The sequence below is a fragment of the Pseudorasbora parva genome, unplaced genomic scaffold, assembly GCF_024679245.1.
Source record: "Pseudorasbora parva isolate DD20220531a unplaced genomic scaffold, ASM2467924v1 scaffold_33, whole genome shotgun sequence".
Classification (NCBI taxonomy): Eukaryota; Metazoa; Chordata; class Actinopteri; order Cypriniformes; family Gobionidae; genus Pseudorasbora; species Pseudorasbora parva.
Genome location: NW_027125104.1, coordinates 933,591 through 956,122, shown reverse-complemented (window position 1 = coordinate 956,122; position 22,532 = coordinate 933,591). Strand labels below are relative to the sequence as shown.

The window sequence follows — 22,532 nt, the reverse complement described above, 5'->3', positions numbered from 1 at the left end:
TTTCGACAACCTCGATGAAAACAGACGCAGTTCAGTTCTCTGAACTCTCTGGGTCACTGGCTGACACAGCAGAAAGAGACAGAAACATAACAAAACTGGTGCAACTTCACCCTTTGGGGCAGTGGGCGGCGCCACAAGCGTCAAGAACCGCACGCTTTTTCCCTCCACGCTATCTGCTTTTAACCAGTGTGTACAGGGGAGAGCGCGAACGCAGTCCCCCACTACCATAAATTATGCAGTCGAGATTCCCACATTTGGGGAATTCGCAGGGGTCAGCACAACCGGAGTGCAATGGCCGAGCCTCGCCCTGGGTGAACCACCTTCCTGATCATGGTGTCTCCCCTGCCAGGTAAGTATGAGTTGCCTGGCCTCCAGGCAGAGGCGCCCTATCCCCCTTCGCCACCCTCAAACACGGTGACCTTCCCCTCCCCCAAGAAAAGGAAGGACGGGGCACCTTCCATTGCTTGACTGCTGCGTGCGTGCGTGCCTGACCTTGATTTGAATCAGGTGTCCCTAATCCATCCAACACAAACCCCCGATTCGACTCATCAGCTCGTTGGTAAAGACTCTCAAATAAGAGGGACATCAAAAAACGTGCTGTGACGGTGATGAGTCAGCCGGCCGGCAACCGACGCTTTTGTTCTTCTTTTTTCCCTATGCTCATATGACCGCAGCTTGCTGCTTTCTCTGTGGCACGGTCATCGTCAACGGTCACCTCATCGTCATTCTGTATGCGCTTCCTGCGTATTTCTGTATTCTCTGACAAAATTCCAGTGGTGTTGTTGGTTCTTCTATTAGTCACAACAATTCGCAGTCCCCAAAAAGGCACTGCAATACCAGGTCGATGCGTGGAGTGGACGGAGCAAGCCCCGGTTCCGGCTCCATGTGCCAAAAATCAATTTAATATGCAGTCCCCGGATAGGGGACGTATCAGATATTAAACTGATAAGAACAGATTTTTCTTTTGAAAGGTTTTTATTGTCACCATTTACAATCATATTTCACAAAACACACTTTCCTTTCAACACACATTTAAAACAAGCAGAACATTTAATACACATGGTTTAAAATGAAGAATTCAGTGTTTAAAATAATAAAACTAAAACCATTGTGCAAGTCGTGTTTAATAGTCCATGCGTGTGTTGAGTTTCTTAAAAGGGGGTGTGGTGTTTGCATGTAAAAATCAGTAAATAAAAATAAAAAAGATAAAATCCATTGTGCAAGACTGGGGGTGAGTCCTTATCAAGTTTGCATTCCCCCCCACTCTCCAGGAAGAACACTTGGCCTGCCATTTCCGGGGCTCAGCGGAGATCCCCTCTCCTCCGGCCCGCTGGCCCGCTGTTCCCGTAGCCAGAGTGGTGAGGGTGCATCTACGGGCGGTCAAGGTCGGTGGTGGCCGGGACCTCCTTTGTGTGGCCTCGGCCCCCCCGTCCGAATGACGACGTGCGGCCCACCCTGCAGCGTTGATCTTATTCTTTGCTCGCATGCGTGGAGGGGGACCGTCACGCGTTTCCCCACCAGCAGGTTTCTGGTGACCCAGATGGCATCCTTGATTACGTTAAGGGTGAGCCAGAGCGATGCAAATTCATGCGATGTTTGGGCTTTTAGGCCCTGACCCACCCCTAGGATGGCGAGCTTGTAGTCCACCTGGGCCCCACCCGCTGGCAGGCACGGGAAAAACAGGGGGCCGGCCCTGGCCCACAGGTCCCGCGCAGCACCGCACTCCCAGAGCAGATGGTAGACGGTCTCCGGGGATTTGCACCCGGACCGCGGGCAGATGGGATTTTTGGCCATGCCTCTGGAGTGCATAACCGCCCTGACCGGGAGGATCTCATGAGCCACCATCCATGACAAGTCCTTGTGTCCATTCTGGAGAGCGGGGTGAGCAGCATTCTTCCAGACCAATTTTGCCTCACTTAGAGTGAGGTTTGGAATTGGACTCACCGGTTCCCGGTCCTGCACAAAGGAGACAAGAGATTTGTGGTTGGTTAAAATGGTGACGTCTTGTTGTTCTAAAAAATGTTTCTTTAAAAACTTTTTTATAAAACTGTACTCTGTGGGTAGATTAAAAGATACAGGACTTCTCAAATCAATTGGTAAAATCTTCAGTGCTCTTAGGTAAGACCCCATCCAAAACCGTGCCATGGCTGCTGTCTTATTTTCTTTGGATGGGGTCGTGGCATATCTTAAATGTAGGGCGGTGAAGCGGCTGCCTAAAAACAGGTGGGGGTCTGGGAGCCCTTTTCCACCATTTTCTGGTCTCCTCTTGACCACGTCCCTCTTCAACCTCTCCCACTTGGACCCCCACAGGAAATAAAACACCGCCCTTTCTAATTTCTTTAGGAATTTCCTAGGTGGGATAAAAACAGAACAAACAAGTGACATTAGAGGTAAAATGATGGCTTTAAAAATTAAAACTTTGCCCTCCAAAGTCATCTGTCGTAGTCCCCAAAACCCCAGTCTTTTCCTAACTTTCCCTAATAAGTCAGTCCAGTTTTCCCGTCCACCCCCTTCCTTGTCAAATTTAACTCCTAAAATCTTAAAATCTGTCTCCTTAAAATCTACATTAAGTCCGCCTGTGTCTCTGTCGTCCCACGGTCCAAAGAGCAGGGCCTCGGACTTGCTTCTGTTGAGTTTTGCGCCCGAGGCCCGACCGTACCAGTCCGTCAAGTCCATAGCTCTTTGTATTGATAAAACGTCCGTGGCTAAAAGAGTTACGTCGTCCATGTAGAGCACACATGTCGCTGTCAGTCCACTGGTCCCTGGAATGTCTATTCCTTTTATCCATGTATCCCTTCTCAAGATCTGTGCCAGTGGCTCAATACAAGCCACATACAAAAGGGGGGATAAAGGACACCCCTGACGGACACCGCTGCGAATATTTACCGCTTTAGAGAGATGACCATTTACAAGGATTTTGCTGACTAAGCCCTCGTACAGCAGTCCCACCCAAGCTATGAACCTCTTCGGAAAACCCATTTTTTGCAGTACCTGAAACAGGTACTGGTGCGAGACTCGGTCAAAAGCTTTCTCAAAATCTAAATTTAGGACTACTAGCCGGATGTTTCTGTCTCTCGCAAAACAGATGGCATCTCTAATCAGAACCAGGCTGTCTGTTATCCTTCTTCCGGGCACAGCACAAGCTTGATCCGGGTGGATTACGTCCTCTAAAACTGTCGACATACGTGTGGCTAAAATCTTACTAAAAAGTTTACAATCAAAATTTAAAAGAGTGATTGGTCTCCAGTTTTTTAAGTCAGTCCGGTCTCCTGTTTTGTAAAGTAAAGAAACTATCCCTGTTCTAAAACTGTCTGGAAGTTTGTCAACCGTCTCAAAGTCTTTAAAAACAGTCAATAGTTCATGAGCTAAAATATCCCAAAAGGTTAGATAAAATTCCAGGGGGAGTCCATCTACTCCTGGGGACTTCCCCCTTTTAAAACTTTTGAGGGATTTGTGCATTTCTAAAATGGTAAAATCTTGGGTTAAAAGCTCATTTTCACTGTTGACTTTACTGACTATGAATTCTAAAACTTCCTTTACAGTATCACTGTTTACATATTTTGTACTATATAATTCTTTGTAAAAATCTTCAACCCCTTTTAAAATTTCCTTTGTCGTTGTTGCTTCCCTCCCTTCTACTTTTACATTGACTATATTCCTTCTTTGTGTCATTATCTTTTTAAAAAAGTACCTAGTACATTTTTCACCTTCTTCTATTTCTCTTTCTTTACTTCTTAAAATGACCCCTTTGCTCTGAAGACTGGATAAAACTGACATTTCTCTTTTAACCTCTTGTATTTCATCATTAAAATCAAAACCATTGTTAAAAAGGGTAAAATATCTCTGTAGTCTTTTTTGCAGCCCCATCATGTGTCTCCTTTCCTTATCTTTCTTTTCTTTTCCTACTTTCCTAAAAAACTGTCTCGTCCTGTCTTTTACCATCTCCCACCAATGTGCATGTGTCTCATAAAAGTCTCGGAGGGTCTGCCATTGGCTGAACTGCTCCCTATATTCCTTTACTACGTCCTCATCTTCTAAGAGGGAGCAGTTCAGCTTCCACAGCCCTCCCCCTACCGTCACACCCGTGGGTAGTGAAAGGGTGCAGGATAGCATTAGGTGGTCAGAAAAGAAGAGGGGAGTCAATGTAGCATCGGTTGGCGGGCAGTCTCTTGTAAAAATATAGTCGATTCGAGAGGCTTTGGCGCCATCACTACTGAACCAAGTGTAGCCCTCCTCTCTTTGATGCATGTTTTTAAAACAGTCGACTAAATTAAAATCTCTAACTAAACCCTGTAATAAAACCGATGTCTTATCAATTTTAAAATCTTCTCCAACCCTCTTTCTGTCTTTTTTTGATAACACACAATTAAAATCCCCTGCCACCACTACCGGAACTCTTCCTAACATGTGGGGCTGCAAGTCTTCTAAAAGCTCATACCTATCATTTTTTCCCGTAAAACCATACACATTAAGAACATTAAAATCTCTACCTAAAAAATTTAGATTTGCTAAAAGCGCTCGCCCTTCCCTCACCACCGTGCTGCCCTTCACCAAGATATTTGGGTTTTTAATTAAAATGGCAACACCGTCGTTCTTGTTAAGGTTTGAGCCGCTCCATATGGAGGGACCAGGGGGCCATAGCTCCTCCATTTTTGTGTACCTGTTTAAAAAGGGTAGAGCACACTCCTGTAATAAAAACAAATCTGATTTACAAGTATTTAAAAAGGATAAAATGCTCTGTGCTCGTATGGTGGCTCTCACGCTTCTCACATTTATGGTTGAAATGGTGAGGGCCATGAGCAGTGTTATTAAAAAGGTATGAGACATTTAAGACAATGATAAAAAGACTACAATAAAACCATTAAAAACGTATTATGTTATATCTTGTTTCACCTGCTTTTCCTTTCTCCCTTGAGGACTGGGGTCGGGAAAGCAAGTGCTCACCACCTCAGGAGCTACAGAGGAATCCTCTTGCATCTCCTTTGGTGATGATGTTCTTAGCTTTATGTGCAAAAAAGATACCTCATTTGGGGATTCTAGGGGCCATATATGTTCCAGATCTTCCAAAACGGAACTATCTGGACTATGTGCTGCCCTAGCTTTCTTCTCCTCTATATCAGATAGAGGAGATCCCGCAGGTCTTTTTTGCACCTGAGCATTTGGGAGTGAAAAGTTAATTTCACTCCCACTGGATTCCACCGCTAGGTCTGAAACCGTTTCTAGGGAGGAAACTGTTGATTCCTCTCTTTCCTCTTCTTCCATTTCTTTCACGTGTTCTATTGTTTCCTCCCTTTCCTCTTCTTCCATTTCTTTGTCAGGTTCTGTTGGAGAACATGACTCCGCCCCTGTGGCCGCCCCACTTCCTTGTGCCTGACCACTCCCTGAGGCTGGCTGGGAAATTGAAATTCCCGCCAAATCCTCAGGGACCGCCTCCTCTCTTTGTTCTTTTGATTGTTCTGGTTGTGGGGCGGCCATTTTGTTGCCTTTGAGTTTGTTGGCAAAACTTTTTGGGCAATCTCTGTAGAGATGGTTTGATTCTCCACATAGGTTGCACCGCCTGCCATTGGTACAATCATCAAAAATGTGCCCAATTTCTTTACACTTCCCACACACTAACTCTTGGCATGCATCGGCTAGATGCCCAACTCTTCCACATTTCCTACACAACTTAGGCATCCCTTGGTAGTGTATGTAGCCTCTGTTTTCTCCCAGCACAATCATGGAAGGCAGATGTTTCAGGCCTTGGTAGCCCCCAGCCTCTTCCCATTGTTTAATGGGAATCCGCCAGGAGCAGTTCCAAATGCCGTCCTCATCTAGCACTTTGATAGGCTGGCTTCTAACAGTGCAAAATCTACCCAACCAGACACAAATATCATCCCCTGTCACTGTTTCGTTAAACATTCTGACAATCACAGTTTTAAGTGTGTTATCTGAAAGTTTTTCCACAGTGAACATGGAGAACTGGGCCTTAACAGAGTCAAACCATTGCCAAAAGTCATTCAGCAGGGAAGCAGTTTTAAAACTCAAATCAAAACCCTTGTTCAGGGGCAGAGTCATCAAACAGTTTAAATCCTCAGGTCTAAAATTGAGGGTTTTCTGGATCAGCTTCCTGGAGAAGTCTAGACGAGACAACCCCAGGAGCTTACCATCCACCTCTCTAAATAAAAAGCGCACGCTGTGGTGCCTCCGCATGCCAGCACGAGCAGCCGACATGGTGGAGGCACCAACAGCCTAAAAACTGTAAAATAACAATAAATACAATAAATAGATAAAATAATAAAAGTCTTACCTTAAAAACTGTTGAACCGTAAAAAAGCAGGATCACTCTACCTCTCAGAAGTTGTGCGGCTCGGGACACAAAAGGATCTCGAGCCAGGAAACCTCAGAGAGGCGATCGCAGTCTCAACCGTTCGACCAGATACTTGATCTTAGCCAAAAGGCCGAGAAGCGATGACACAATGACGCAGCGGCAGGGGAGCCAGCAAAGGCGACGCCCATCTGGGAAGCGGTGAGGGGGGGGAGGGTTGGCAAAGGCCGTACGTCGTAGAGACCTGAAACTTTGAGGGATGGTACTAGCCACTCGCTCTACAACATCACCAAGGCTGGCCCCCCGATGGGCCCGGCGGTGGCGCTACAGCCACCGAAAGTACGAAATGGCTCGTAGCTCCCAAACCGCACGCCGCAGAACCAAGTGTCTTATATCATCGGAATCCTTGGCTCGAGCCGAGCGAGACGCATGCCTCGGATTCGAAGGTTGCGCTGGCGAAATTTTCGGGTATTTGGGATTTTGTGAAAAACCTACTTTTGCACACTAGTCCTAGGTCTTTTGCCCGATCTGGCCCAAACCAGTGCAGAAAGATTCTCTGGAGTCTGACTGTCCGTCCAGATCGGAAAAAAAGTGGGAATTTCGATTCAGCTTGGCGGCGGCAGGCCGAAACCTACGGGCTGGGCGAGGCGGGGTCTGCTAGAACGGCTATAGCTCTTGGACGGAACGAGACAATTTCACCCAAGCCGGTACACCCGTGCACGGGCTCAGTCTGGGGTCAGGCGAGAAAGGACGCGGTGAATGGCCACCTAGTGGCGCTTTAAAATGAAAAAGCAACAACATGAGAGCGGCTATAGGCGAACGTATGTCGCGTGCTTTTTCACAGCACGCGCACGAGACAGTCGTACCATACGACAGAAAACCTCCATCCGAACAACTTTGCCTTTGGGACCACTGCTGTCAATCAACTCGTCCGTTGAATATCAAAGTTTGTGGGAAAAACCACATTCGGCAAACCGGTCGCAGGTTTCGACAACCTCGATGAAAACAGACGCAGTTCAGTTCTCTGAACTCTCCGGGTCACTGGCTGACACAGCAGAAAGAGACAGAAACATAACAAAACTGGTGCAACTTCACCCTTTGGGGCAGTGGGCGGCGCCACAAGCGTCAAGAACCGCACGCTTTTTCCCTCCACGCTATCTGCTTTTAACCAGTGTGTACAGGGGAGAGCGCGAACGCAGTCCCCCACTACCATAAATTATGCAGTCGAGATTCCCACATTTGGGGAATTCGCAGGGGTCAGCACAACCGGAGTGCAATGGCCGAGCCTCGCCCTGGGTGAACCACCTTCCTGATCATGGTGTCTCCCCTGCCAGGTAAGTATGAGTTGCCTGGCCTCCAGGCAGAGGCGCCCTATCCCCCTTCGCCATCCTCAAACACGGTGACCTTCCCCTCCCCCAAGAAAAGGAAGGACGGGGCACCTTCCATTGCTTGACTGCTGCGTGCGTGCGTGCCTGACCTTGATTTGAATCAGGTGTCCCTAATCCATCCAACACAAACCCCCGATTCGACTCATCAGCTCGTTGGTAAAGACTCTCAAATAAGAGGGACATCAAAAAACGTGCTGTGACGGTGATGAGTCAGCCGGCCGGCAACCGACGCTTTTGTTCTTCTTTTTTCCCTATGCTCATATGACCGCAGCTTGCTGCTTTCTCTGTGGCACGGTCATCGTCAACGGTCACCTCATCGTCGTTCTGTATGCGCTTCCTGCGTATTTCTGTATTCTCTGACAAAATTCCAGTGGTGTTGTTGGTTCTTCTATTAGTCACAACAATTCGCAGTCCCCAAAAAGGGGAAGCACACCGTTCCTGGAGGCACTGCAATACCAGGTCGATGCGTGGAGTGGACGGAGCAAGCCCCGGTTCCGGCTCCATGTGCCAAAAATCAATTTAATATGCAGTCCCTGGATAGGGGACGTATCAGATATTAAACTGATAAGAACAGATACTACACTTGATCTTAGCCAAAAGGCCGAGAAGCGATGACACAATGACGCAGCGGCAGGGGAGCCGGCAAAGGCGACGCCCATCTGGGAAGCGGTGAGGGGGGGGAGGGTTGGCAAAGGCCGTACGTCGTAGAGACCTGAAACTTTGAGGGATGGCACTAGCCACTCGCTCTACAACATCACCAAGGCTGGCCCCCCGATGGGCCCGGCGGTGGCGCTACAGCCACCGAAAGTACGAAATGGCTCGTAGCTCCCAAACCGCACGCCGCAGAACCAAGTGTCTTATATCATCGGAATCCTTGGCTCGAGCCGAGCGAGACGCATGCCTCGGATTCGAAGGTTGCGCTGGCGAAATTTTCGGGTATTTGGGATTTTGTGAAAAACCTACTTTTGCACACTAGTCCTAGGTCTTTTGCCCGATCTGGCCCAAACCAGTGCAGAAAGATTCTCTGGAGTCTGACTGTCTGTCCAGATCGGAAAAAAAGTGGGAATTTTGATTCAGCTTGGCGGCGGCAGGCCGAAACCTACGGGCTGGGCGAGGCGGGGTCTGCTAGAACGGCTATAGCTCTTGGACGGAACGAGACAATTTCACCCAAGCCGGTACACCCGTGCACGGGCTCAGTCTGGGGTCAGGCGAGAAAGGACGCGGTGAATGGCCACCTAGTGGCGCTTTAAAATGAAAAAGCAACAACATGAGAGCGGCTATAGGCGAACGTATGTCGCGTGCTTTTTCACAGCACGCGCACGAGACAGTCGTACCATACGACAGAAAACCTCCATCCGAACAACTTTGCCTTTGGGACCACTGCTGTCAATCAACTCGTCCGTTGAATATCAAAGTTTGTGGGAAAAACCACATTCGGCAAACCGGTCGCAGGTTTCGACAACCTCGATGAAAACAGACGCAGTTCAGTTCTCTGAACTCTCCGGGTCACTGGCTGACACAGCAGAAAGAGACAGAAACATAACAAAACTGGTGCAACTTCACCCTTTGGGGCAGTGGGCGGCGCCACAAGCGTCAAGAACCGCACGCTTTTTCCGTCCACGCTATCTGCTTTTAACCAGTGTGTACAGGGGAGAGCGCGAACGCAGTCCCCCACTACCATAAATTATGCAGTCGAGATTCCCACATTTGGGGAATTCGCAGGGGTCAGCACAACCGGAGTGCAATGGCCGAGCCTCGCCCTGGGTGAACCACCTTCCTGATCATGGTGTCTCCCCTGCCAGGTAAGTATGAGTTGCCTGGCCTCCAGGCAGAGGCGCCCTATCCCCCTTCGCCATCCTCAAACACGGTGACCTTCCCCTCCCCCAAGAAAAGGAAGGACGGGGCACCTTCCATTGCTTGACTGCTGCGTGCGTGCGTGCCTGACCTTGATTTGAATCAGGTGTCCCTAATCCATCCAACACAAACCCCCGATTCGACTCATCAGCTCGTTGGTAAAGACTCTCAAATAAGAGGGACATCAAAAAACGTGCTGTGACGGTGATGAGTCAGCCGGCCGGCAACCGACGCTTTTGTTCTTCTTTTTTCCCTATGCTCATATGACCGCAGCTTGCTGCTTTCTCTGTGGCACGGTCATCGTCAACGGTCACCTCATCGTCGTTCTGTATGCGCTTCCTGCGTATTTCTGTATTCTCTGACAAAATTCCAGTGGTGTTGTTGGTTCTTCTATTAGTCACAACAATTCGCAGTCCCCAAAAAGGGGAAGCACACCGTTCCTGGAGGCACTGCAATACCAGGTCGATGCGTGGAGTGGACGGAGCAAGCCCCGGTTCCGGCTCCATGTGCCAAAAATCAATTTAATATGCAGTCCCCGGATAGGGGACGTATCAGATATTAAACTGATAAGAACAGATACTACACTTGATCTTAGCCAAAAGGCCGAGAAGCGATGACACAATGACGCAGCGGCAGGGGAGCCGGCAAAGGCGACGCCCATCTGGGAAGCGGTGAGGGGGGGGAGGGTTGGCAAAGGCCGTACGTCGTAGAGACCTGAAACTTTGAGGGATGGCACTAGCCACTCGCTCTACAACATCACCAAGGCTGGCCCCCCGATGGGCCCGGCGGTGGCGCTACAGCCACCGAAAGTACGAAATGGCTCGTAGCTCCCAAACCGCACGCCGCAGAACCAAGTGTCTTATATCATCGGAATCCTTGGCTCGAGCCGAGCGAGACGCATGCCTCGGATTCGAAGGTTGCGCTGGCGAAATTTTCGGGTATTTGGGATTTTGTGAAAAACCTACTTTTGCACACTAGTCCTAGGTCTTTTGCCCGATCTGGCCCAAACCAGTGCAGAAAGATTCTCTGGAGTCTGACTGTCTGTCCAGATCGGAAAAAAAGTGGGAATTTTGATTCAGCTTGGCGGCGGCAGGCCGAAACCTACGGGCTGGGCGAGGCGGGGTCTGCTAGAACGGCTATAGCTCTTGGACGGAACGAGACAATTTCACCCAAGCCGGTACACCCGTGCACGGGCTCAGTCTGGGGTCAGGCGAGAAAGGACGCGGTGAATGGCCACCTAGTGGCGCTTTAAAATGAAAAAGCAACAACATGAGAGCGGCTATAGGCGAACGTATGTCGCGTGCTTTTTCACAGCACGCGCACGAGACAGTCGTACCATACGACAGAAAACCTCCATCCGAACAACTTTGCCTTTGGGACCACTGCTGTCAATCAACTCGTCCGTTGAATATCAAAGTTTGTGGGAAAAACCACATTCGGCAAACCGGTCGCAGGTTTCGACAACCTCGATGAAAACAGACGCAGTTCAGTTCTCTGAACTCTCCGGGTCACTGGCTGACACAGCAGAAAGAGACAGAAACATAACAAAACTGGTGCAACTTCACCCTTTGGGGCAGTGGGCGGCGCCACAAGCGTCAAGAACCGCACGCTTTTTCCGTCCACGCTATCTGCTTTTAACCAGTGTGTACAGGGGAGAGCGCGAACGCAGTCCCCCACTACCATAAATTATGCAGTCGAGATTCCCACATTTGGGGAATTCGCAGGGGTCAGCACAACCGGAGTGCAATGGCCGAGCCTCGCCCTGGGTGAACCACCTTCCTGATCATGGTGTCTCCCCTGCCAGGTAAGTATGAGTTGCCTGGCCTCCAGGCAGAGGCGCCCTATCCCCCTTCGCCATCCTCAAACACGGTGACCTTCCCCTCCCCCAAGAAAAGGAAGGACGGGGCACCTTCCATTGCTTGACTGCTGCGTGCGTGCGTGCCTGACCTTGATTTGAATCAGGTGTCCCTAATCCATCCAACACAAACCCCCGATTCGACTCATCAGCTCGTTGGTAAAGACTCTCAAATAAGAGGGACATCAAAAAACGTGCTGTGACGGTGATGAGTCAGCCGGCCGGCAACCGACGCTTTTGTTCTTCTTTTTTCCCTATGCTCATATGACCGCAGCTTGCTGCTTTCTCTGTGGCACGGTCATCGTCAACGGTCACCTCATCGTCGTTCTGTATGCGCTTCCTGCGTATTTCTGTATTCTCTGACAAAATTCCAGTGGTGTTGTTGGTTCTTCTATTAGTCACAACAATTCGCAGTCCCCAAAAAGGGGAAGCACACCGTTCCTGGAGGCACTGCAATACCAGGTCGATGCGTGGAGTGGACGGAGCAAGCCCCGGTTCCGGCTCCATGTGCCAAAAATCAATTTAATATGCAGTCCCCGGATAGGGGACGTATCAGATATTAAACTGATAAGAACAGATACTACACTTGATCTTAGCCAAAAGGCCGAGAAGCGATGACACAATGACGCAGCGGCAGGGGAGCCGGCAAAGGCGACGCCCATCTGGGAAGCGGTGAGGGGGGGGAGGGTTGGCAAAGGCCGTACGTCGTAGAGACCTGAAACTTTGAGGGATGGCACTAGCCACTCGCTCTACAACATCACCAAGGCTGGCCCCCCGATGGGCCCGGCGGTGGCGCTACAGCCACCGAAAGTACGAAATGGCTCGTAGCTCCCAAACCGCACGCCGCAGAACCAAGTGTCTTATATCATCGGAATCCTTGGCTCGAGCCGAGCGAGACGCATGCCTCGGATTCGAAGGTTGCGCTGGCGAAATTTTCGGGTATTTGGGATTTTGTGAAAAACCTACTTTTGCACACTAGTCCTAGGTCTTTTGCCCGATCTGGCCCAAACCAGTGCAGAAAGATTCTCTGGAGTCTGACTGTCTGTCCAGATCGGAAAAAAAGTGGGAATTTTGATTCAGCTTGGCGGCGGCAGGCCGAAACCTACGGGCTGGGCGAGGCGGGGTCTGCTAGAACGGCTATAGCTCTTGGACGGAACGAGACAATTTCACCCAAGCCGGTACACCCGTGCACGGGCTCAGTCTGGGGTCAGGCGAGAAAGGACGCGGTGAATGGCCACCTAGTGGCGCTTTAAAATGAAAAAGCAACAACATGAGAGCGGCTATAGGCGAACGTATGTCGCGTGCTTTTTCACAGCACGCGCACGAGACAGTCGTACCATACGACAGAAAACCTCCATCCGAACAACTTTGCCTTTGGGACCACTGCTGTCAATCAACTCGTCCGTTGAATATCAAAGTTTGTGGGAAAAACCACATTCGGCAAACCGGTCGCAGGTTTCGACAACCTCGATGAAAACAGACGCAGTTCAGTTCTCTGAACTCTCCGGGTCACTGGCTGACACAGCAGAAAGAGACAGAAACATAACAAAACTGGTGCAACTTCACCCTTTGGGGCAGTGGGCGGCGCCACAAGCGTCAAGAACCGCACGCTTTTTCCGTCCACGCTATCTGCTTTTAACCAGTGTGTACAGGGGAGAGCGCGAACGCAGTCCCCCACTACCATAAATTATGCAGTCGAGATTCCCACATTTGGGGAATTCGCAGGGGTCAGCACAACCGGAGTGCAATGGCCGAGCCTCGCCCTGGGTGAACCACCTTCCTGATCATGGTGTCTCCCCTGCCAGGTAAGTATGAGTTGCCTGGCCTCCAGGCAGAGGCGCCCTATCCCCCTTCGCCATCCTCAAACACGGTGACCTTCCCCTCCCCCAAGAAAAGGAAGGACGGGGCACCTTCCATTGCTTGACTGCTGCGTGCGTGCGTGCCTGACCTTGATTTGAATCAGGTGTCCCTAATCCATCCAACACAAACCCCCGATTCGACTCATCAGCTCGTTGGTAAAGACTCTCAAATAAGAGGGACATCAAAAAACGTGCTGTGACGGTGATGAGTCAGCCGGCCGGCAACCGACGCTTTTGTTCTTCTTTTTTCCCTATGCTCATATGACCGCAGCTTGCTGCTTTCTCTGTGGCACGGTCATCGTCAACGGTCACCTCATCGTCGTTCTGTATGCGCTTCCTGCGTATTTCTGTATTCTCTGACAAAATTCCAGTGGTGTTGTTGGTTCTTCTATTAGTCACAACAATTCGCAGTCCCCAAAAAGGGGAAGCACACCGTTCCTGGAGGCACTGCAATACCAGGTCGATGCGTGGAGTGGACGGAGCAAGCCCCGGTTCCGGCTCCATGTGCCAAAAATCAATTTAATATGCAGTCCCCGGATAGGGGACGTATCAGATATTAAACTGATAAGAACAGATACTACACTTGATCTTAGCCAAAAGGCCGAGAAGCGATGACACAATGACGCAGCGGCAGGGGAGCCGGCAAAGGCGACGCCCATCTGGGAAGCGGTGAGGGGGGGGAGGGTTGGCAAAGGCCGTACGTCGTAGAGACCTGAAACTTTGAGGGATGGCACTAGCCACTCGCTCTACAACATCACCAAGGCTGGCCCCCCGATGGGCCCGGCGGTGGCGCTACAGCCACCGAAAGTACGAAATGGCTCGTAGCTCCCAAACCGCACGCCGCAGAACCAAGTGTCTTATATCATCGGAATCCTTGGCTCGAGCCGAGCGAGACGCATGCCTCGGATTCGAAGGTTGCGCTGGCGAAATTTTCGGGTATTTGGGATTTTGTGAAAAACCTACTTTTGCACACTAGTCCTAGGTCTTTTGCCCGATCTGGCCCAAACCAGTGCAGAAAGATTCTCTGGAGTCTGACTGTCTGTCCAGATCGGAAAAAAAGTGGGAATTTTGATTCAGCTTGGCGGCGGCAGGCCGAAACCTACGGGCTGGGCGAGGCGGGGTCTGCTAGAACGGCTATAGCTCTTGGACGGAACGAGACAATTTCACCCAAGCCGGTACACCCGTGCACGGGCTCAGTCTGGGGTCAGGCGAGAAAGGACGCGGTGAATGGCCACCTAGTGGCGCTTTAAAATGAAAAAGCAACAACATGAGAGCGGCTATAGGCGAACGTATGTCGCGTGCTTTTTCACAGCACGCGCACGAGACAGTCGTACCATACGACAGAAAACCTCCATCCGAACAACTTTGCCTTTGGGACCACTGCTGTCAATCAACTCGTCCGTTGAATATCAAAGTTTGTGGGAAAAACCACATTCGGCAAACCGGTCGCAGGTTTCGACAACCTCGATGAAAACAGACGCAGTTCAGTTCTCTGAACTCTCCGGGTCACTGGCTGACACAGCAGAAAGAGACAGAAACATAACAAAACTGGTGCAACTTCACCCTTTGGGGCAGTGGGCGGCGCCACAAGCGTCAAGAACCGCACGCTTTTTCCGTCCACGCTATCTGCTTTTAACCAGTGTGTACAGGGGAGAGCGCGAACGCAGTCCCCCACTACCATAAATTATGCAGTCGAGATTCCCACATTTGGGGAATTCGCAGGGGTCAGCACAACCGGAGTGCAATGGCCGAGCCTCGCCCTGGGTGAACCACCTTCCTGATCATGGTGTCTCCCCTGCCAGGTAAGTATGAGTTGCCTGGCCTCCAGGCAGAGGCGCCCTATCCCCCTTCGCCATCCTCAAACACGGTGACCTTCCCCTCCCCCAAGAAAAGGAAGGACGGGGCACCTTCCATTGCTTGACTGCTGCGTGCGTGCGTGCCTGACCTTGATTTGAATCAGGTGTCCCTAATCCATCCAACACAAACCCCCGATTCGACTCATCAGCTCGTTGGTAAAGACTCTCAAATAAGAGGGACATCAAAAAACGTGCTGTGACGGTGATGAGTCAGCCGGCCGGCAACCGACGCTTTTGTTCTTCTTTTTTCCCTATGCTCATATGACCGCAGCTTGCTGCTTTCTCTGTGGCACGGTCATCGTCAACGGTCACCTCATCGTCGTTCTGTATGCGCTTCCTGCGTATTTCTGTATTCTCTGACAAAATTCCAGTGGTGTTGTTGGTTCTTCTATTAGTCACAACAATTCGCAGTCCCCAAAAAGGGGAAGCACACCGTTCCTGGAGGCACTGCAATACCAGGTCGATGCGTGGAGTGGACGGAGCAAGCCCCGGTTCCGGCTCCATGTGCCAAAAATCAATTTAATATGCAGTCCCCGGATAGGGGACGTATCAGATATTAAACTGATAAGAACAGATACTACACTTGATCTTAGCCAAAAGGCCGAGAAGCGATGACACAATGACGCAGCGGCAGGGGAGCCGGCAAAGGCGACGCCCATCTGGGAAGCGGTGAGGGGGGGGAGGGTTGGCAAAGGCCGTACGTCGTAGAGACCTGAAACTTTGAGGGATGGCACTAGCCACTCGCTCTACAACATCACCAAGGCTGGCCCCCCGATGGGCCCGGCGGTGGCGCTACAGCCACCGAAAGTACGAAATGGCTCGTAGCTCCCAAACCGCACGCCGCAGAACCAAGTGTCTTATATCATCGGAATCCTTGGCTCGAGCCGAGCGAGACGCATGCCTCGGATTCGAAGGTTGCGCTGGCGAAATTTTCGGGTATTTGGGATTTTGTGAAAAACCTACTTTTGCACACTAGTCCTAGGTCTTTTGCCCGATCTGGCCCAAACCAGTGCAGAAAGATTCTCTGGAGTCTGACTGTCTGTCCAGATCGGAAAAAAAGTGGGAATTTTGATTCAGCTTGGCGGCGGCAGGCCGAAACCTACGGGCTGGGCGAGGCGGGGTCTGCTAGAACGGCTATAGCTCTTGGACGGAACGAGACAATTTCACCCAAGCCGGTACACCCGTGCACGGGCTCAGTCTGGGGTCAGGCGAGAAAGGACGCGGTGAATGGCCACCTAGTGGCGCTTTAAAATGAAAAAGCAACAACATGAGAGCGGCTATAGGCGAACGTATGTCGCGTGCTTTTTCACAGCACGCGCACGAGACAGTCGTACCATACGACAGAAAACCTCCATCCGAACAACTTTGCCTTTGGGACCACTGCTGTCAATCAACTCGTCCGTTGAATATCAAAGTTTGTGGGAAAAACCACATTCGGCAAACCGGTCGCAGGTTTCGACAACCTCGATGAAAACAGACGCAGTTCAGTTCTCTGAACTCTCCGGGTCACTGGCTGACACAGCAGAAAGAGACAGAAACATAACAAAACTGGTGCAACTTCACCCTTTGGGGCAGTGGGCGGCGCCACAAGCGTCAAGAACCGCACGCTTTTTCCCTCCACGCTATCTGCTTTTAACCAGTGTGTACAGGGGAGAGCGCGAACGCAGTCCCCCACTACCATAAATTATGCAGTCGAGATTCCCACATTTGGGGAATTCGCAGGGGTCAGCACAACCGGAGTGCAATGGCCGAGCCTCGCCCTGGGTGAACCACCTTCCTGATCATGGTGTCTCCCCTGCCAGGTAAGTATGAGTTGCCTGGCCTCCAGGCAGAGGCGCCCTATCCCCCTTCGCCATCCTCAAACACGGTGACCTTCCCCTCCCCCAAGAAAAGGAAGGACGGGGCACCTTCCATTGCTTGACTGCTGCGTGCGTGCGTGCCTGACCTTGATTTGAATCAGGTGTCCCTAATCCATCCAACACAAACCCCTGATTCGACTCATCAGCTCGTTGGTAAAGACTCTCAAATAAGAGGGACATCAAAAAACGTGCTGTGACGGTGATGAGTCAGCCGGCCGGCAACCGACGCTTTTGTTCTTCTTTTTTCCCTATGCTCATATGACCGCAGCTTGCTGCTTTCTCTGTGGCACGGTCATCGTCAACGGTCACCTCATCGTCATTCTGTATGCGCTTCCTGCGTATTTCTGTATTCTCTGACAAAAGTCCAGTGGTGTTGTTGGTTCTTCTATTAGTCACAACAATTCGCAGGCCCCAAAAAGGGGAAGCACACCGTTCCTGGAGGCACTGCAATACCAGGTCGATGCGTGGAGTGGACGGAGCAAGCCCCGGTTCCGGCTCCATGTGCCAAAAATCAATTTAATATGCAGTCCCCGGATAGGGGACGTATCAGATATTAAACTGATAAGAACAGATACTACACTTGATCTTAGCCAAAAGGCCGAGAAGCGATGACACAATGACGCAGCGGCAGGGGAGCCGGCAAAGGCGACGCCCATCTGGGAAGCGGTGAGGGGGGGGAGGGTTGGCAAAGGCCGTACGTCGTAGAGACCTGAAACTTTGAGGGATGGCACTAGCCACTCGCTCTACAACATCACCAAGGCTGGCCCCCCGATGGGCCCGGCGGTGGCGCTACAGCCACCGAAAGTACGAAATGGCTCGTAGCTCCCAAACCGCACGCCGCAGAACCAAGTGTCTTATATCATCGGAATCCTTGGCTCGAGCCGAGCGAGACGCATGCCTCGGATTCGAAGGTTGCGCTGGCGAAATTTTCGGGTATTTGGGATTTTGTGAAAAACCTACTTTTGCACACTAGTCCTAGGTCTTTTGCCCGATCTGGCCCAAACCAGTGCAGAAAGATTCTCTGGAGTCTGACTGTCCGTCCAGATCGGAAAAAAAGTGGGAATTTCGATTCAGCTTGGCGGCGGCAGGCCGAAACCTACGGGCTGGGCGAGGCGGGGTCTGCTAGAACGGCTATAGCTCTTGGACGGAACGAGACAATTTCACCCAAGCCGGTACACCCGTGCACGGGCTCAGTCTGGGGTCAGGCGAGAAAGGACGCGGTGAATGGCCACCTAGTGGCGCTTTAAAATGAAAAAGCAACAACATGAGAGCGGCTATAGGCGAACGTATGTCGCATGCTTTTTCACAGCACGCGCACGAGACAGTCGTACCATACGACAGAAAACCTCCATCCGAACAACTTTGCCTTTGGGACCACTGCTGTCAATCAACTCGTCCGTTGAATATCAAAGTTTGTGGGAAAAACCACATTCGGCAAACCGGTCGCAGGTTTCGACAACCTCGATGAAAACAGACGCAGTTCAGTTCTCTGAACTCTCCGGGTCACTGGCTGACACAGCAGAAAGAGACAGAAACATAACAAAACTGGTGCAACTTCACCCTTTGGGGCAGTGGGCGGCGCCACAAGCGTCAAGAACCGCACGCTTTTTCCCTCCACGCTATCTGCTTTTAACCAGTGTGTACAGGGGAGAGCGCGAACGCAGTCCCCCACTACCATAAATTATGCAGTCGAGATTCCCACATTTGGGGAATTCGCAGGGGTCAGCACAACCGGAGTGCAATGGCCGAGCCTCGCCCTGGGTGAACCACCTTCCTGATCATGGTGTCTCCCCTGCCAGGTAAGTATGAGTTGCCTGGCCTCCAGGCAGAGGCGCCCTATCCCCCTTCGCCATCCTCAAACACGGTGACCTTCCCCTCCCCCAAGAAAAGGAAGGACGGGGCACCTTCCATTGCTTGACTGCTGCGTGCGTGCGTGCCTGACCTTGATTTGAATCAGGTGTCCCTAATCCATCCAACACAAACCCCTGATTCGACTCATCAGCTCGTTGGTAAAGACTCTCAAATAAGAGGGACATCAAAAAACGTGCTGTGACGGTGATGAGTCAGCCGGCCGGCAACCGACGCTTTTGTTCTTCTTTTTTCCCTATGCTCATATGACCGCAGCTTGCTGCTTTCTCTGTGGCACGGTCATCGTCAACGGTCACCTCATCGTCATTCTGTATGCGCTTCCTGCGTATTTCTGTATTCTCTGACAAAAGTCCAGTGGTGTTGTTGGTTCTTCTATTAGTCACAACAATTCGCAGTCCCCGAAAAGGGGAAGCACACCGTTCCTGGAGGCACTGCAATACCAGGTCGATGCGTGGAGTGGACGGAGCAAGCCCCGGTTCCGGCTCCATGTGCCAAAAATCAATTTAATATGCAGTCCCCGGATAGGGGACGTATCAGATATTAAACTGATAAGAACAGATACTACACTTGATCTTAGCCAAAAGGCCGAGAAGCGATGACACAATGACGCAGCGGCAGGGGAGCCGGCAAAGGCGACGCCCATCTGGGAAGCGGTGAGGGGGGGGAGGGTTGGCAAAGGCCGTACGTCGTAGAGACCTGAAACTTTGAGGGATGGCACTAGCCACTCGCTCTACAACATCACCAAGGCTGGCCCCCCGATGGGCCCGGCGGTGGCGCTACAGCCACCGAAAGTACGAAATGGCTCGTAGCTCCCAAACCGCACGCCGCAGAACCAAGTGTCTTATATCATCGGAATCCTTGGCTCGAGCCGAGCGAGACGCATGCCTCGGATTCGAAGGTTGCGCTGGCGAAATTTTCGGGTATTTGGGATTTTGTGAAAAACCTACTTTTGCACACTAGTCCTAGGTCTTTTGCCCGATCTGGCCCAAACCAGTGCAGAAAGATTCTCTGGAGTCTGACTGTCCGTCCAGATCGGAAAAAAAGTGGGAATTTCGATTCAGCTTGGCGGCGGCAGGCCGAAACCTACGGGCTGGGCGAGGCGGGGTCTGCTAGAACGGCTATAGCTCTTGGACGGAACGAGACAATTTCACCCAAGCCGGTACACCCGTGCACGGGCTCAGTCTGGGGTCAGGCGAGAAAGGACGCGGTGAATGGCCACCTAGTGGCGCTTTAAAATGAAAAAGCAACAACATGAGAGCGGCTATAGGCGAACGTATGTCGCGTGCTTTTTCACAGCACGCGCACGAGACAGTCGTACCATACGACAGAAAACCTCCATCCGAACAACTTTGCCTTTGGGACCACTGCTGTCAATCAACTCGTCCGTTGAATATCAAAGTTTGTGGGAAAAACCACATTCGGCAAACCGGTCGCAGGTTTCGACAACCTCGATGAAAACAGACGCAGTTCAGTTCTCTGAACTCTCCGGGTCACTGGCTGACACAGCAGAAAGAGACAGAAACATAACAAAACTGGTGCAACTTCACCCTTTGGGGCAGTGGGCGGCGCCACAAGCGTCAAGAACCGCACGCTTTTTCCCTCCACGCTATCTGCTTTTAACCAGTGTGTACAGGGGAGAGCGCGAACGCAGTCCCCCACTACCATAAATTATGCAGTCGAGATTCCCACATTTGGGGAATTCGCAGGGGTCAGCACAACCGGAGTGCAATGGCCGAGCCTCGCCCTGGGTGAACCACCTTCCTGATCATGGTGTCTCCCCTGCCAGGTAAGTATGAGTTGCCTGGCCTCCAGGCAGAGGCGCCCTATCCCCCTTCGCCATCCTCAAACACGGTGACCTTCCCCTCCCCCAAGAAAAGGAAGGACGGGGCACCTTCCATTGCTTGACTGCTGCGTGCGTGCGTGCCTGACCTTGATTTGAATCAGGTGTCCCTAATCCATCCAACACAAACCCCTGATTCGACTCATCAGCTCGTTGGTAAAGACTCTCAAATAAGAGGGACATCAAAAAACGTGCTGTGACGGTGATGAGTCAGCCGGCCGGCAACCGACGCTTTTGTTCTTCTTTTTTCCCTATGCTCATATGACCGCAGCTTGCTGCTTTCTCTGTGGCACGGTCATCGTCAACGGTCACCTCATCGTCATTCTGTATGCGCTTCCTGCGTATTTCTGTATTCTCTGACAAAAGTCCAGTGGTGTTGTTGGTTCTTCTATTAGTCACAACAATTCGCAGTCCCCGAAAAGGGGAAGCACACCGTTCCTGGAGGCACTGCAATACCAGGTCGATGCGTGGAGTGGACGGAGCAAGCCCCGGTTCCGGCTCCATGTGCCAAAAATCAATTTAATATGCAGTCCCCGGATAGGGGACGTATCAGATATTAAACTGATAAGAACAGATACTACACTTGATCTTAGCCAAAAGGCCGAGAAGCGATGACACAATGACGCAGCGGCAGGGGAGCCGGCAAAGGCGACGCCCATCTGGGAAGCGGTGAGGGGGGGGAGGGTTGGCAAAGGCCGTACGTCGTAGAGACCTGAAACTTTGAGGGATGGTACTAGCCACTCGCTCTACAACATCACCAAGGCTGGCCCCCCGATGGGCCCGGCGGTGGCGCTACAGCCACCGAAAGTACGAAATGGCTCGTAGCTCCCAAACCGCACGCCGCAGAACCAAGTGTCTTATATCATCGGAATCCTTGGCTCGAGCCGAGCGAGACGCATGCCTCGGATTCGAAGGTTGCGCTGGCGAAATTTTCGGGTATTTGGGATTTTGTGAAAAACCTACTTTTGCACACTAGTCCTAGGTCTTTTGCCCGATCTGGCCCAAACCAGTGCAGAAAGATTCTCTGGAGTCTGACTGTCCGTCCAGATCGGAAAAAAAGTGGGAATTTCGATTCAGCTTGGCGGCGGCAGGCCGAAACCTACGGGCTGGGCGAGGCGGGGTCTGCTAGAACGGCTATAGCTCTTGGACGGAACGAGACAATTTCACCCAAGCCGGTACACCCGTGCACGGGCTCAGTCTGGGGTCAGGCGAGAAAGGACGCGGTGAATGGCCACCTAGTGGCGCTTTAAAATGAAAAAGCAACAACATGAGAGCGGCTATAGGCGAACGTATGTCGCGTGCTTTTTCACAGCACGCGCACGAGACAGTCGTACCATACGACAGAAAACCTCCATCCGAACAACTTTGCCTTTGGGACCACTGCTGTCAATCAACTCGTCCGTTGAATATCAAAGTTTGTGGGAAAAACCACATTCGGCAAACCGGTCGCAGGTTTCGACAACCTCGATGAAAACAGACGCAGTTCAGTTCTCTGAACTCTCCGGGTCACTGGCTGACACAGCAGAAAGAGACAGAAACATAACAAAACTGGTGCAACTTCACCCTTTGGGGCAGTGGGCGGCGCCACAAGCGTCAAGAACCGCACGCTTTTTCCCTCCACGCTATCTGCTTTTAACCAGTGTGTACAGGGGAGAGCGCGAACGCAGTCCCCCACTACCATAAATTATGCAGTCGAGATTCCCACATTTGGGGAATTCGCAGGGGTCAGCACAACCGGAGTGCAATGGCCGAGCCTCGCCCTGGGTGAACCACCTTCCTGATCATGGTGTCTCCCCTGCCAGGTAAGTATGAGTTGCCTGGCCTCCAGGCAGAGGCGCCCTATCC

At 51.4% G+C, this 22,532-nt stretch overlaps 18 non-coding genes and 1 pseudogene across 18 annotated transcripts; all 19 read right to left on the bottom strand.

Annotated features, from left to right (window-relative positions):
* Positions 1-193: 193 nt before the first annotated feature.
* Positions 194-357, bottom strand: LOC137067293 (U1 spliceosomal RNA). The gene has a single exon (XR_010903097.1). It is a non-coding gene; the product is annotated as a U1 spliceosomal RNA (small nuclear RNA).
* Positions 358-801: 444 nt separating this feature from the next.
* Positions 802-975, bottom strand: LOC137066926 (U2 spliceosomal RNA; annotated as a pseudogene).
* Positions 976-7,485: 6,510 nt separating this feature from the next.
* LOC137067292 (U1 spliceosomal RNA) lies at positions 7,486-7,649 on the bottom strand. Its single transcript, XR_010903096.1, has one exon. It is a non-coding gene; the product is annotated as a U1 spliceosomal RNA (small nuclear RNA).
* Positions 7,650-8,117: 468 nt separating this feature from the next.
* Positions 8,118-8,308, bottom strand: LOC137066850 (U2 spliceosomal RNA). The gene has a single exon (XR_010902732.1). It is a non-coding gene; the product is annotated as a U2 spliceosomal RNA (small nuclear RNA).
* Positions 8,309-9,341: 1,033 nt separating this feature from the next.
* On the bottom strand, positions 9,342-9,505 carry LOC137067291 (U1 spliceosomal RNA). The gene has a single exon (XR_010903095.1). It is a non-coding gene; the product is annotated as a U1 spliceosomal RNA (small nuclear RNA).
* A 468-nt stretch (positions 9,506-9,973) lies between these two features.
* On the bottom strand, positions 9,974-10,164 carry LOC137066770 (U2 spliceosomal RNA). Its single transcript, XR_010902659.1, has one exon. It is a non-coding gene; the product is annotated as a U2 spliceosomal RNA (small nuclear RNA).
* A 1,033-nt stretch (positions 10,165-11,197) lies between these two features.
* LOC137067290 (U1 spliceosomal RNA) lies at positions 11,198-11,361 on the bottom strand. The gene has a single exon (XR_010903094.1). It is a non-coding gene; the product is annotated as a U1 spliceosomal RNA (small nuclear RNA).
* A 468-nt stretch (positions 11,362-11,829) lies between these two features.
* Positions 11,830-12,020, bottom strand: LOC137066768 (U2 spliceosomal RNA). Its single transcript, XR_010902658.1, has one exon. It is a non-coding gene; the product is annotated as a U2 spliceosomal RNA (small nuclear RNA).
* A 1,033-nt stretch (positions 12,021-13,053) lies between these two features.
* On the bottom strand, positions 13,054-13,217 carry LOC137067289 (U1 spliceosomal RNA). Its single transcript, XR_010903093.1, has one exon. It is a non-coding gene; the product is annotated as a U1 spliceosomal RNA (small nuclear RNA).
* Positions 13,218-13,685: 468 nt separating this feature from the next.
* LOC137066767 (U2 spliceosomal RNA) lies at positions 13,686-13,876 on the bottom strand. The gene has a single exon (XR_010902657.1). It is a non-coding gene; the product is annotated as a U2 spliceosomal RNA (small nuclear RNA).
* Positions 13,877-14,909: 1,033 nt separating this feature from the next.
* LOC137067288 (U1 spliceosomal RNA) lies at positions 14,910-15,073 on the bottom strand. The gene has a single exon (XR_010903092.1). It is a non-coding gene; the product is annotated as a U1 spliceosomal RNA (small nuclear RNA).
* Positions 15,074-15,541: 468 nt separating this feature from the next.
* Positions 15,542-15,732, bottom strand: LOC137066766 (U2 spliceosomal RNA). The gene has a single exon (XR_010902656.1). It is a non-coding gene; the product is annotated as a U2 spliceosomal RNA (small nuclear RNA).
* Positions 15,733-16,765: 1,033 nt separating this feature from the next.
* On the bottom strand, positions 16,766-16,929 carry LOC137067286 (U1 spliceosomal RNA). The gene has a single exon (XR_010903091.1). It is a non-coding gene; the product is annotated as a U1 spliceosomal RNA (small nuclear RNA).
* A 468-nt stretch (positions 16,930-17,397) lies between these two features.
* On the bottom strand, positions 17,398-17,588 carry LOC137066765 (U2 spliceosomal RNA). The gene has a single exon (XR_010902655.1). It is a non-coding gene; the product is annotated as a U2 spliceosomal RNA (small nuclear RNA).
* Positions 17,589-18,621: 1,033 nt separating this feature from the next.
* On the bottom strand, positions 18,622-18,785 carry LOC137067284 (U1 spliceosomal RNA). The gene has a single exon (XR_010903089.1). It is a non-coding gene; the product is annotated as a U1 spliceosomal RNA (small nuclear RNA).
* Positions 18,786-19,253: 468 nt separating this feature from the next.
* LOC137066764 (U2 spliceosomal RNA) lies at positions 19,254-19,444 on the bottom strand. The gene has a single exon (XR_010902654.1). It is a non-coding gene; the product is annotated as a U2 spliceosomal RNA (small nuclear RNA).
* A 1,033-nt stretch (positions 19,445-20,477) lies between these two features.
* On the bottom strand, positions 20,478-20,641 carry LOC137067283 (U1 spliceosomal RNA). The gene has a single exon (XR_010903088.1). It is a non-coding gene; the product is annotated as a U1 spliceosomal RNA (small nuclear RNA).
* A 468-nt stretch (positions 20,642-21,109) lies between these two features.
* LOC137066763 (U2 spliceosomal RNA) lies at positions 21,110-21,300 on the bottom strand. Its single transcript, XR_010902653.1, has one exon. It is a non-coding gene; the product is annotated as a U2 spliceosomal RNA (small nuclear RNA).
* A 1,033-nt stretch (positions 21,301-22,333) lies between these two features.
* On the bottom strand, positions 22,334-22,497 carry LOC137067282 (U1 spliceosomal RNA). Its single transcript, XR_010903087.1, has one exon. It is a non-coding gene; the product is annotated as a U1 spliceosomal RNA (small nuclear RNA).
* Positions 22,498-22,532: the final 35 nt, after the last annotated feature.